Source organism: Schistocerca piceifrons, chromosome 1 (genome assembly GCF_021461385.2).
Source record: "Schistocerca piceifrons isolate TAMUIC-IGC-003096 chromosome 1, iqSchPice1.1, whole genome shotgun sequence".
Classification (NCBI taxonomy): domain Eukaryota; kingdom Metazoa; phylum Arthropoda; class Insecta; order Orthoptera; family Acrididae; genus Schistocerca; species Schistocerca piceifrons.
The window spans coordinates 583,401,878-583,417,176 of record NC_060138.1 but is presented as its reverse complement, the minus strand read 5'-3'; positions in this window follow the sequence as shown (position 1 = coordinate 583,417,176).

Below are 15,299 nucleotides of genomic sequence, written 5' to 3'. Positions count from 1 at the left end.
TGCAACCGCGACACCATGCAGCGCGATCCAGATGGGCCCAATAACATGTCGAAAGGACTGCTCAGGATTTTCATCACGTTCTCTTCACCTTTGAGTGTTACATATGCCTTCAACCAGGCAATCATCGGAGACGTGTTTGGAGGCAACCCAGATACACTGTCCAAAGAGTGTAGCAAGACGAGGTTCCCTGATGCTTTGGGTTGGCATTGTATGGGCCCAACGTACGCCGCTGTTGGTCATGGAAGGCGCCGCAACGGTTGTACGATACGTGAATGCCCTCCTCCGACCGATAGGGCAACCATATCTGCAGCATATTGGCGAAGCATTCTTCTTCATGGACGACAATTCGCGCTCCCATCGTGCACATCTCGTGAATGACTTCCTTCAGGATAACTACATCGCTCGAATACAGTGGCCAGCATGAACCCTATCGAACACGCCTCTGACAGACTGAAAAGGGCTGTTTATGGACGACGTGACCCAACCACTCTTAGGGATCTACACCATATCGTCGTTAAGGAATGGGACAATCTGGACCAACAGTACTTTGATAAACGTGTGGATAGTACGGCACGACGAATACAGGAATGCATCAACGAAAGAGGATGTGCTACTTGGTATTAGAGGTACTGGTGTGTACAGCAATCTGTACCACCACCTCTGTATCTCTTGCTGTATGGTGGTACAACATGCAATGTTTTCAAGAGCAATAAAAATGGGGGAAATGATTTTATGTTGATCTCTATTCCAATTTTTTTGTACAGGTTCAGTAACTTTCGGAACCGAGGTGATGAAAAACTTTTTTTTATGTGCGTACATTATCTAATAACACATAAAATCCAACAGTCTGCTAATAATAATAGAATTTGCCTTACCTGATCTTTCCTTTTTCTGAATTTTATTTACAAATGTAGCACTGCAACGGTACATCATTTCTGCATTGTGACATTTAAAACTGCATTAACGAATCCAGAATGAGAGTTTCACTCTGCAGCGGAGTGTGCGCTGATATGAAACTTCCTGGCAGATTAAAACTGTGTGCCCGACCGAGACTCGAACTCGGGACCTTTGCCTTTCGCGGGCAGGTGCTCTACCATCTGAGCTACCGAAGCACGACTCACGCCCGGTACTCACAGCTTTACTTCTGCCAGTACCTCGTTTCCTACCTTCCAAACTTTACAGAAGCTCTCCTGCGAACCTTGCAGAACTAGCACTCCTGAAAGAAAAGGTTCGCAGGAGAGCTTCTGTAAAGTTTGGAAGGTAGGAGACGAGGTACTGGCAGAAGTAAAGCTGTGAGTACCGGGCGTGAGTCGTGCTTCGGTAGCTCAGATGGTAGAGCACCTGCCCGCGAAAGGCAAAGTTCCCGAGTTCGAGTCTCGGTCGGGCACACGGTTTTAATCTGCCAGGAAGTTGCATTAATGAACATAGTCACAGGAACACAGTCCATCCATTACAACAACGGTGCATAAATCAGATAGTTGTCAATATAAAAAGACAGGTTAAAAGGAAAGCTCATTTTCCAGCTCCTCCGCTGTCCCCATAAGTTACTTTTATAGACGAAGCGTATCTTCTATTGTCAACTGTATCATGAAAATGTGTTTCATTGTACCAAAGGACGATGCCAACCTTCCAACAGTCGGACATACAACAAACACTGAAACTACAGACATCGGTCCAGCAGAGAAACAAATTGCGTTAAAGCTTTCTGAGCTCCCTGAACATGAAGCACATTCCAGCTACTCTATTCAGTACTAACAACCTTCTTTGCTGTAGCTGAGTAAATCTTAGTTCAGAATTTTACGTTTTCGTTTCTCTTCCTTCTGCCTGAGCCGAAAGAGAGAAATCATATTTCCTTAAAAAGTATTTTAGTGTAAACATCTTTGCTTTATCATATTTTCAACCGCGCGGGGTAGCCGCGCGCTCTAGGTCGTCTTTCCACGGTCCGCGGGGTTCCCCCCTTGGAGGTTCGACTCCTCCTTCGCGCATGGGTGTATGTGTCTTCCTTAGTGTAACTTAGGTTAAGTAGTGCGTAAGCTTAGGGACCAATGACCTCAGCAGTTTGGTCCCATAAGACCTTATAACAAATATCTAAATTTTTTATCATATTTTCAGAGCAGAACTACAAGTACGTTTTCATTTACAGGCTCCGGATGCATATGAAGAACTAAAAAAGTGCGCGAGAAAGTATCTGAATGGTACGTCATTCGCACAGTGTCAGGCAGTGGTGAGTCAACAAATAATTTACATAGTGATGACAGTACATAACTTTCATTGCACCATAGTGAGCTTATACTCAGAATATAGCCACAGTGAGACAGTTCCAAAGCGCTGTTCAGTCCATGCTCCATTACGCAAATTATTTTCTGCTATGCTTTGCTTTGAGCGTTTTATAAATTTAGTCGATTGCAAGGTTTTAATTTCGAACTATTCGTAAACAATGTTAGCGCCGGTTCCCATCACACCAGAGTAGTTAAGTGGTGTCGGGGTCGGGCTTGGCAAGCACTTGGATAGGTGACTATCTGGATCTTCTGAGCGCCGTTGCTAAGTGGGTTACACTAAGCCTGTGTGAGACCAGTTCAGAAGCTACATGACTAGGAAGTAGCCGCTCCGGTTACGAAAACTGACAACGGCTGGAAGAGCGGTGTGCTGATCACAGGCCCCTTCATATCCGCATCCAATGACGTCTGTCGACTGAGAATGTCACGCCGGTCGGTCAGTACTGTTGAGCCTTCCAAGGCCTGTCCGGATGGAGTTAGTTTGACGTTTAATCTTGTTAAATCTTGTAAAAAATTCTTGTGGCAATAAAATTAGGCACAAATGTACCTTTCATGCTACAGAGGACCAAATTTGTCAACACATAAGAAAACAGTCATTTTTCATCACTCCAGAATCACTCATATGCATTCGAGATACTTAGTAGGTACTGATCTAGAACGGTGTACCATTTAATTCGTGGATGGCCAAGAATTCAGCTCACCACCAGTGCTTTTGCTCACATGCGAAATCTCTATCACCTGGCTGCACATATCCCCAACCGCCACACCACGCTGTCCGAGGATATCGACGGGGAAGAGGGGAAACCGCGAAAGCGCCCCATTTAAGTGACAATGCTGTCGCTCTGCATACAAGCTGATTTCTCATCCCATATTTCGCAACAAAACAGATCCAGAAATCTTGTAGTTTCATAAATTGTCTTTGGCGCGCTAAAGACGTCATTTTTAGCAACTAAAAACTGTAGGAATACGGACAGATGTAGACATACGTGTTCACAGATTTTCGCACTCAGGTTTCTGCGCAATCGAGAATCACTTACTTTCATAACCAGAAAAGTCCTTTCATAGACATGTTTTGATTGAAATATTTTATCACTTGCAATCTTATTATGTGGAAGAGGAAATTCTCTCTGAAGAAGAAAACGTAGGCCTCCCAATGAGCTCTAAGGTAAGAGCTAACTTCATGCACCCGTGAGATGGGGGTAGGGTCTTTGATTAGTAATGGAAACGTCCTCGATCCCCCGGGTTCGAAACCCGTCACTGCTTAAATTCTGATTAATAATCAGCGTTGACGGCGGAAAACTTCCTACATAAGAAGTCACCTTCATTCTGCCAAGGGCCTTGTCAAAGAGGTCGGAGGAGCGAACAGAGGTTCAGGGCACTCTCTTGTCCTAGGGGTGGGAAACTGCCCCTAAAGGCGGAAGAATCAGCAATGATCAACGGCATGAGGATGCAGAAGGCAATAGAAACCACTGAATGAAAGACACGTAACGTGTGTCCATAGAACATGTGGCCTGTAATTGAAAAAGTGTCATGATGATCTCTCGTTTGGAAAAAGATATCAGAATATTCCCCATTCGTATCTCCGGGAGGGGCTGTAAAGAGAGCAGTGACCATGAGAAAAAGATTCAATAATCAACAAAAGGATAACTTTTTACGAGTCGAAGCGTGGAAGGTCAGACGCTGGAACATGGTAGGGAAACTAGAAAATCTGAAAAGGGAAATGCAAAGGCTCATTGTAGATACAGTAGGAGTCAGTGAAGTTATATGGAAACAAGACAAGTATTTCTGGTCAAATGAGTATAGGATAACATCAATTAGCACTCCGTCTGATCTAATGAACGTAAATTCCATTGCTTATCAACCAGTTCCATCTGCTAAGGCGTTTTGAAGTGAAGACAATAAACGCTCTCAAAAACAGTTTCAAACGAGGCGTAGCATTGTCGTAGTCTTCAAAAAGTTTGGAAAAATATTATTGTGACTCTTTTAAGGTCACAACGAATCCTTCAGAGCTCTCGTTTTCATTAACACCAGTGTGCCTAGGGAAATGTACACTTCTCTATGTGAGAATACGTTCGTTCTCATTGTTATTTTCTTTTTAAGTGCATCCCCATGAAATCAGAAATGACTTGATGCTCAGCTTCTAATGTCTTTCAGTGGTCGTTGCAGTCAAGCCCACTTCATGCGCCCACGCGACCACTACGTTCGCAGGTTCGAATCCTGCCTCGGGCATTGATGTGTGTGATGTCCTTACGTTCGTTCGGTTTAAGTAGTTCTAAGTTCTAGGGAACTAATGACCTCAGAAATTAAGTCCCATATTGCTCAGAGCCATTTTGTACCACTTCATGTGCGATATCTGAAACGCTATATTTTTCTTCATGAATTCAGTAACGATTAGCTTACATCGAAAACTCTTCGTTCGGTACCATCAAAAATTGTTGCAACTGACAGCTGAATAACGCGTGTGATTTCAGCAGCTTTACTATCGGTACCACCAATTTCATCATGCGCTCGATGCCTCCAAGTTCAGCACAAAGTGTTTCTTGATGTGCAAAACAATGAATCCTGCGTCTGTTGATCGTTTTCATTTTCTGTTGTCTCATATTCAGGTAAATCTTAAATTCTTTCCGCGTGGTTTTGTAACGTCGTTTCATAACAAATCTGCGGTACCCTCCATTATGCGACTGTACATCGCATAATTGATATTAAGAATTCTTATCCTGGCCATTAATTCCTATTTATTTGCAAAAGCTTGTGACGATGGACCGCAAGACTACATTTTGTGCAAAAGGCTGGGACCTATGGGCTTTCCTTATACTACGAACAGATAACGAAAAGTAAACAGCATTGACACCACGATTCTGCCGAAGTGAGGAAAATAGTGCAGAGAGAGAACTGTCGCATTACAGTACTAAATGAAATGTCGCGATGTGCCGTGTATTTCCGATAATTATCGAACAAAGGTGGGACAGGGCGACCTTCGGCCGCACGTATCCCGCTCATCTTAACCCCTGTGGTTTGGCACGCTATGGCCGACTCAGGCATAAACGGTTTCCCGCGAGCAGTAACTTCAGAGAGCAACGTATTTTAATATTATTTTACATCAATAATTTCTGAGTATGTAAAGCGAATTCTGCATTCCATTTTTCCTTCCATTTTCAGATCTGGGATGCTGAAGTGAATGAGGATGGACAGTCGCCTGTATTCTGCGATTTTGAAGTGTGCGTTAGGAAGTGGGACATGTTGCAGCTGGTAAGTGTGGCGAACAGTCAGTTGGATGAACGCGTAGGCAGTAGTCTGTGTACAGTTACTGTTTTTGTGAAATTATGAACATTTCTGATACAGCTTTCTTCATATTTTATTATGTGTTTGCTTTCTTTTGTAGGTCGACGCCTGCGCGAATCAGAACAGCAGCACCAAATCTGAAGCGGAGAAGTACATGCAAACAACATTCTGCATTGTTGACGAACTACGCCGACGCAAATTTGTAAGTGCTCAGCTAAATGAAAAGAAATCAGTAATTTGTACTTAAAATCAAAAGATAACAGTGAATGGAATCTGAGAGTTATGTGCCACTTTTCACGTTAACCAATTGTTATGGAGCTATCACAACCTCCGTAGCTTACAAACGACAATTTTGCAGAACGTGATACAAATCATACGGAGATCCGAATATGGGACTATTTTACCTCCGGAATATTTTACCCAAGAGGACGCCATCATCATTTAACCATACAGTAAGGCTGCATGTCCTAGGGGGAAAAAAACGGCTATAGTTTCCCTTTACTTTCAGCCGATCGCTGTACGAGCACAGCAGGGCCGTTTTGGTTAGTGTTCAAGGCCAGATCAGTCAATCATCCAAACTGTTAGCCCTACAACTACTGAAAAAGCTGCTGCCCCTCTTCAGGAACCACACGTTTGTCTGGCCTCTCAAAAATACCCCTCCGTTGTGGTTGCACCTACGGTGCGGTTATGTGTATCGCTGAGGCAAGCAAGCCTCCTCACCAACGGCAAGTTCCATGGTTCATGAGTGGGGGAGGGGGGGGGGAGAAAGGCAACGTTAACGATGTGGGCCTGTAATCTAGTGAATTACTCCTACTACCTTTCCTGTGCAACTTTCCAGTCTTTGGGTATGGATCTTTCGTCGAGCGAACGGTTGTATATGATTGTTAAGTATGCAGCTAATGCATCAGCATACTCCGAAAGGAACCTAACTGGTTTACAGTCGGGACTAGAAGGCTTGTTTTTATTAAGTGATTCAAGTTACATCACTAATCCAAGGATATTTATTTCTACGTTACTCATGTTGGCAGCTGTTCTCGATTCGAATTCTGGAATACTTACTTCGTCTTCTTTTGTGGAGGCATTTCGGAACGCTGTGTTTAGTAACCCTGTTTCGGCAGCACTGTCTTCGATAATATCTCCATTACTATCGCGCAGACAAGGCATTGATTGTTTCTTGCTGCTAACATACTTCACATACGACCGGAATCTTTTTGGATTTTCTGCCAAGTTTCGAGAAAAAGTTTCGTTGTGGGAACTATTATAAGCATCTCGCATTGAAGTGCGCTAAAATTTCGAGCTTCTGTAAAAGTTCGCCAATCTTGGGGATTTTTAGTCTGTTTAAATTTGCCATGTTTGTTTCGCTGTTTCTGCAACAGTGTTCTAACGCGTTTTGTGTGCCAAGGAGGATATGCTCCGTCGTTTGTTAATTTATTTGGTATAAATCTCTCAGTTGCTTCCGATACTATTTCTTTGAATTTAAGCCACATCTGATCTACACTTATTAATTTGGAATGAGTGGAGATAGTCTCTCAGGAAAGCGTCAAGTGAATTTTTATCTACTTTTTTGAATAGGTATATTTTTCACTAATTTTCGAGGATTTGGGGATTACAATATTCAATCTCGCTACGACAACCCTGTGTTCACTAATCCCTGAATCGGTTTTGATTTCGTTATTATCTCAGGATTATTTGTTGCTATGAGGTCAAGTGTGTTTTCACAAGCGTTTACCATTCGCGTGGGCTCATGAACTAACTGCTCGAGATAATTTTCAGAGAATGCGTTTAGCACAATTTCGGATGATATTTTATGTGTACCTCCGGAATTAAACATATATTTTCGCCAATACATCGAGGGTAAATTAAAGTCACCACCAACTATTATTGTATGAGTCGGGTACCTGTTCTAAATCAAACTTAAGTTTTCTTTGAACGTTTAGCAGCTGTATCATCTGAATTGGGAGGTCGGTAAAAGGATCCTATTACAATTTTTTCCCGTTGCCAACAATGACCTCTGCCGTCAGTTACTCACAAGAAGTATCTACTTCAATTTTGCGACAAGTTAAACTACTTCAAGAAAAAGGAATAACTATCCCCTATGATAGCTATGCTGTAGGATAACTTATAGGATAACTATCCTGTTTAAGATTAGTAACGTAAAGACAAACAAAATAATTCTGATGATTCTACTCATTCTACCTAAAAAGTTCAGTAATTCAACATACACAAGGAAAAAATGACTTAAAATCTAATATCGTCGGCCTACAACAGCAGCCTACAGTGGAAACTGTCCATTGATAGCGGCCCTAAAATAAATTAATATGTTAAAAATCCGCCTCAGTTGCGAAATGTTACTGGTCTTTACCGAGGTTTCAGGTAACTCTAGCCTTCTTCAGAAGCATAAAATAAACTAATACATGCCAGAATAAGTCACGGTCAAACATAGAAAGCTAACATATCGTGGTACCATGTCAAACTACGTTACTCAGCTGAGGAACAGCCACGACCCCACTTCGTGGAAAGCGGTCGGTTAGCCGCGGACGCTACGTTGGAACGTAGGAGTGTCCATGAGGACAGCCGAGTATTTCTTTCGCTTCTTTTCCCTCTTTCGTTGTTTTCTTCCTCCAGATTTAAGAAAAGGTCTGATGTGTTTCTGGGGCACAATAGTAGGCCTAGACTGAACATTATCCAAGCCCCTGCAAGAACATTTGGACTCACTTATCTTGTGTCATTAATATGGTTCGTGGAGATCTCCAATGCTTGAATTTGGCTGTCTCCTTCTTCTATTGTGTCAGCACTTAGAGCAGTAGGCCAGTCAGGAACTAGTCGGTCTGCTACTAAACCTGTAGCAAATCCATGGTCGTTAGAAACGTCTCTGCTGAAGGGAGAAATGACACAAGTCTTGAATCCTGCTTGGATATTTGATGGCGTAAACGCAAGAGGATATCCCGAAGTCACTACTCCTGGAATGTCACATATTGTCATCATAGAACATGGGTGATATAACATCCACGAATTACTTGCGGTATTCACGTACTTCTTCAACGTTTAGATCTAAGGGTTGCAATTGATGGGAACAGTGAGTGGCGAAGTGACAATAAAACAGTACTGTTCTCTTAAGCATAGTTCAGCCCACTAATCAACAGCTGAGAACCATGATTATCAAGGAGAAGTGGAAGTCGACTATGTTTAGAGTACTCTGAGTTAGCTGCAAAGTGTTTCAAAAATTCGCAGACATGTTCTTCCATCATCCATCCAGAAGGGTTACTGTCTTCACGGCAGCCCACTGGCCCATTATGAATAAAATGTTCTTTGGAGTACACTAAGGCAAAAATGAAGATTGGTGGAATGCAGTTCCTACCAGCAGAAACAGCAGCAGTTAATTTAATTAGGCTACCACGTTCTCCAGATGTAATCGACACCACTTGCTTTAAATCTTTTCGTGACACACTTGGATTTGGCTTTTTTATTGTTTCAATGCCATTCTCGCCCATGTTTCAAATATATTTCGGCTCAAAGTTGTATTGCTTCATCACAGTAGCTAGATTATCGAAAAAGCGCCAAAGTTCGTATTATTGGAGCTAGAGGATCGGTCTAGGTTGTTAGCTTCAGGAGTAGTAACTGCCAAATCTGGGTCTTTTAATGAACCCAGAAAACCAGTCATTCCCGTCTTGTCGAGATTCAGTCGGTTTTACAGATACTTCTAGCTCATTATAAAAGCTAATTTATAACCAGATTTTCAAATTTCTTTTGGACTGAGACCGAAGTACGTATGAGACGCAGCTTTTATATACTCTGCCAGTTCATTTTCAAGAGTAACTGTAAGCATACGTCTATTAGGATAGTAGCCTACACGCAGTGAATGGCAGGTTATATCACTTCTTGAATGCTCATCAGAAAACTTTTGACACTAACGAGCCAATGTCCGATAACTTGTATTGTAATCTTTGACAACGGGGCTTATGGATTTATTTTCCAATTTCACCATTCGAGCCGCTTTCAGCATAGTGTCTGCGGATGTTAGACCTTTATCTACTTTCCTTTCAAAATTTCTAGGCATCTTGATAGTGAAAACGCAAAATGAGAGGATGTAACCAGAAAAGCAAACAGTTTCGTGGAGATGGTTGTCCCACGCGACAGGCAAACCCGTTGGTTGTGTCACAAGCAAACCGAAATGTCATTTTCAAAACTGTAGCCGCTATTCAGTTTTGTGTGTGTCATAACGATTTAGGAACACCGCACGTAATATATTGAATATATATTGAATTATATTCTACATGACTATAGAAGGCGATCATCAGTACAACAAAAAGGTTTGTAGTTAAATAGAACGATAATAATGCACTAAGTTTTACTCACGAACACTAGTAACAGAAAGGTGTGAACAGCTCCTCACTCACTCCACAGAAACAACTGAAACTTCACGCAACAGATGTAGAAGTGCAGCCGCTCTCAAGAATGTAATTCCAGTATAGTGTGAAATCTGGTGACCGAATTGTTAACTATGGGAGAAGCAACATGAGTGACTACCATACCCGGTCCCCCTACTTCCTTTTCAGTACGGCTTGCGTTTCATGTCTTCGACTTGTATAACTGCATTTCCGTTTCTGTGCTGGTTATAACCATTAGTAATCAAAATTTCCTTTCTCCTGGGTTGGATGCGCGCCACCGCTCGTATTTTCAATAAAAATCATCAGCAATGGTGGCCGAAAACTTCAGAAATGGGAAGTCACACTCACTCAGCTAGCGGCTGAGGAGTGGACAGATATTCAGGGCACTGTTTTGCCCTTGGGGTGGAAAACTGCTCCTAAACGGCAATGATCAATAGCATGAGGATGCAGAAGGCTATGGGAACCACTGCATTAATGATACATAACATGTACCCACTGGAATTGTGATGCGCATCTGAAAAAGTCTCATGGCGATCTCTCCATTGACAGAAGATTCTGGACAAGTCACCCGTTCAGATCTCCGGGAGGAGACTAGCAAGTGAATGGTGAACGCCAGAAAAATATTGAATAACCAATGAAAAGGCAACGTTCTAAGAGTTGGGACGTGCAACATCAGAAGTTGTAACGTGGTAGGGAAGTTAGAATACGTGTATAGTGAAATGCTAAAGCTCAGTCTAGATATAGTGGGGGTCAGTGAAGTGAAGTGGACAGAAGATAAGATTTCTGGGCAGATGAGTAGAAGGTAATATCAACAGCAACAGAAAATGGTACAAAGAGAGTAGGATTCGTCATAAATAGGAAGATAGGGCTGGGAGTGAATTACTCTTAACAGTTCAGTGATACGGTTCTTTTCATTAGAATCGACAGCAAATAAACACCAACAACAACAGTTCAGGTACATATGGCGACGTCGCAAGCCAAAGATGAAGAGAGACAAAAGGTATATGAGGATATTGAAAGGGTTATTCAGTAGGTAAAGGGAGATAAAAATTTAATAGGGGAATGGAATGAGATTGTAGGGCAAGGAGTAAATGAAAGGGTTAGGAGAAAATATGGGCTTCGAAGTAGGAGTACGAGAAAAGAAGACTCACTAGGTTAGCAACAAATTTCAGCTAGTAACAGCGAATACTCCGTCCAAGAATTACAAGAGGAGGTGGTGTAGTGGGAGAAGGGAGTGAGATACGGGAAGATTTCAGGTAGACTACATCATGGTCACGCAGAGACCCCGAAATCAGATGCTGGATTGTAACGTGTGCCCAGGAGCAGAGATAGACCCAAATCCTAAATTGGTACTGATTAAGAGTAGTCTGAAGTTTAAGAGACTAGTCAGGAAGATTGAACGCGCAAACAAATCGGACATGGATGTACTGAAGAACGAAGAGATGAACTTGAAGTCCTCTAAGGCTCTAGCTCAGTAAGCATTTCAGTTGAAGGAAAATGGACATTTCCAAACAGGGAAATCACAGAATTTGGAAAGAAAAACACTGCACAAAAAAGGTAACTTCAAAGAAATCATGGCTAACAGAAGGAATACTTCAGTTTATCGACGAAAGATGGAAGAACAAAAATATTCACGGAAATTCAGTAATAGAAATACACAAGTCACTTAAAAATGAAATAAATAATAAGTGCTGGGAAGCCAAGGCGAAGTGGTTGCGTGAAGAATGTGAAGAGCTCGGAAAAGAAATGATTGTCGGAAGGACTGACTCAGTATATAGAAGACTCCAAACAACCTTCGGTGATATTAAAAGCAAGGGTGATAACATTAAGAGTCCAATAGAAATCCACTGTTAAAGGCAGAGGAGAGAGCGGAGAGGCGGAAGGAGTTTATTGAAGGGCCAGTATGAGGAGGAAGACATGCTCGATGACGCGATAGATGAAGACTCAGGAGCCAGTACAGAAGAAAAAAGGGAGTCTAGTATTAGAATCAGAACTTAAAAGAGCTTTGGAAGACTAAAAGGCGAATAAGGCAGAAGGAATAGATAACATTCCATTGGAATTTCTAAAATCATCATGTAAAGTGACAGGACCTGGAAAAAGCAATAGACAATGTAGAATGGGGTGAGATGTTTAAATTCTGAAGAAAACATGTGAAAGCTATAGGGAAAGACAGGTAACAGATAAATTAACAAGATCTCAGATAAAACAGTAACAGCAGAAGACAAAGAACGAAATGCTCGAATCAAAATGGTGTAGGACATCGATATGGTATTTCTCTCCTACCGTTCATTCGATACATCGAAGACGCAATGACGCAAATAAATGAAAGGTTCAAGAGGGGATTTAAAATTCTGGGTTAAAGGATATGAATGTAATTCTCAGTGAAAGTGAAGAAGAATTTACAGGGTCTGCTGAATGGTACGAACAGTCTAACGAATACAAAAAGTGTACTGATAAATCGAAGAAAGACCAAAGTAATGAGTACCAGCAGAAATGAGAAGAGCGAGAAACATAACATCAGGAAGAAGATTAAATTAAGTAATTCTGGCACCTAAGAAGCAAATTAACCTAGGACGGATTGTACAAGAAGAACATAAAAAGTGAACTACCACTGGCAAAAAGGGCTTTCCTGGCCAAGAGAAGTGTACTAGTGTCAAACACAGGCCTTAATTGATGGTAGAAATTCCTGAGAATGTACATTTGGATCACAGCGTTGTATAGTAATGAAACACGGACTATGCGAAAATCGGAACAGAAGAGAGACGAAACATCTGAGATGTAGTGCAACATAAGATTATTGAAAACTATAGGGTAAAGACTGAGGAGGTTCTCTGGAGAATCGACGAGGGAGAGAATATATGGAAAACACTGACAAGAAACAGTGACAAGAAGGTAGGACATTCGTTAAGACATCATGGAATAACTTTCACGATGCCAGAGGCAGCTGTAAAAACTGTAGAGAGAGATTGTAATGCATCCAGCAAATAAATGAGGATATTGGCTGGAAGTGTCATTCTGAAAAGAAGAGTCTGACACAGGAAAGGAATTCATAGCGGGCCACATCAAACCTGTCACTCGACTGATCATTCACTCAAAAAAAGAAAGTAAATAAAGGATCAAAACTTAAAATTGTGTGTTGCAAGCAACATTTTCCAAAGCTGTCACAAAATCTATAGATCCTATAACCGTTTGCCTTTCTTTAGCCTATCTGCTCGGATAGGTTGTTGGGTCAGTTTTTACCTACTGTGTTCTTACATTTCTACCTGAAACACATTGGCAATCCTCGAGATCGGGTTCTATTAGCTTTTCCAATCTTCTGTAAATAATTCGTGTAAGTATATTGCAATCATGACTTATTATGAGCTTCCCATAACATTCGTACTTATCAGCACGGCCGTCTTTGGAATTGAGGTTATTACATGCTGCTTAACGTAATCGCGTATATATTGCATGTGAAGAGGAATGGTTTTGTTGGGACTGTCTCTCTTAAGGATGGGACGCTTACCGTGTTTTGCTTAATGGAAGAGATAGTAAAGATTCAGACCAGGATTTCACGGTTCGTCAAAGTGAGAATGTCACACAAATGCTCAACGAACAATGGTGGTAGACGATATGCATTGTGAGGAGCCCTGGTCACAAATTCCCAAGAACACAATCTGCAAATAACGTCGAGTACCACAACTTTGTCCAATACACGTCGATGATGAAATTAAATTCAGGCCCATGTTGAAGTGTGCCGACAGTGTTACTGTGTGAATAGGGTAGGCTGGTGGCAAAAGGAGACTGGTTGAGTATGTACACTGTACGGTAGCTTGTGGAGCACGGTTGTAAATGCAGTTGTGTGCTTTACCTGTTGTCTGCTTGCAGATGATTGAACCTCGGGACCTATACGGCTACTACAGCTCTATGACGTATGCGCTGTACGTGACGGAGGACGGCGAGCTGCGTGTGATGATGACCCACGGCGTCGTCAATAGGTACAGCTGCGATGCCTCATAGTCCCCGGCGGAAACGTTTACAACCTCTTTCGATGGACTCAAGTGTGTCTCCTGGACGCAATAATAATAACATCACACAAAAAATTTCCTATAACGTAAAACGAGATTCTCTGTCAACAATAAATTGCAATGCCTAACAATACTTCGTGTACTCTTCATTTCTGCCCACGAAGTCTTACCCTTTACGATTATTGTTGGGATCGACAACTGGGAAAATTCGTGGTCGATCAAAAGTGTATGCTAGACTGAGACTCGAACCAGAAATCTTGTCTTTCTCATACTGACCTGATCCCCATTACCGATCTATATCTCATTTGTGGCACCACATCTAATCGAACGTTAAAACAACCTTTGAAATGTGAAATACCTTCTTTTGTTCTGTATCTGACTTCCCGCATTGTTTGATATGTTGCTTGCTGATTTATTTGTTGTACTCTCTCGCTTTTCATGTATCAGCAACTGAGTTAAAATAAAGTGTGTTTTCTCACTATGAGCAAATATTTACGGTACTCATTGTGGATGCTGGTTTCTGTGGTGAAACCACGGAGAACCACGATTTTCGAGAAGCACGTTATTTGTGAAGTTACAACGGTGGCTATAGCATAAGCCACCTCGTCGAACCAGTTACTGTGCAATTGTGACGGAGTGACAGCTACTCTAGTTCCGTAAGCGCTTAAAATCGACGCACTTTTGCTTGAAAATCCGGATAATATGCTGCGCACGCACATTTTACAGGTTACTTAACCGCGTCTTCCACGCCATCTAGCAAATCATCGATCGCTGTACATGACGCGATAAGGAAATTTCATTTACAGTTTGAGCTTACCATTTGTGCTTTAAACACTCAAACTCTTTTCTTATTGTTAGATATTATTCATGGCAAGTAACCACACTTCGAAGACTATGTGCTTTGCCGTGTTCGAAAAGAGTGAGATCTACGCATTGAGGAAGCATTAAAACTGAAATTTAAAATTGAAAAGAACCCCAGAAAAAACTCTAATAAATCAAAAAATATATTTCCCCCATTAAGTTTAATTTAAGGAATACTACTATGAGCGAAGAGTTATCGCAGTGTGGACCATCAAGTGAACAGTATTAATAAAAAAAGAATTTAGCAGGAGCTGTCCATTCTAGAAGAGCATACTTTTATTATCGGTGGGTACAAGAGTCATTTCTTCCACTCATGTGGGTCCAGTATCCACATTTCAATCTAAGTGAGTAGCGACGCTGTAATTACTTATTGTATACATATGAAAACAAATCTGCCTTTAATTAGCTTAACACTTCTAAAGAATAGATATATCTATTTAGTTTGTGTCAATTTTTCACTTCATTTTTTATTGTATTTTTTAACC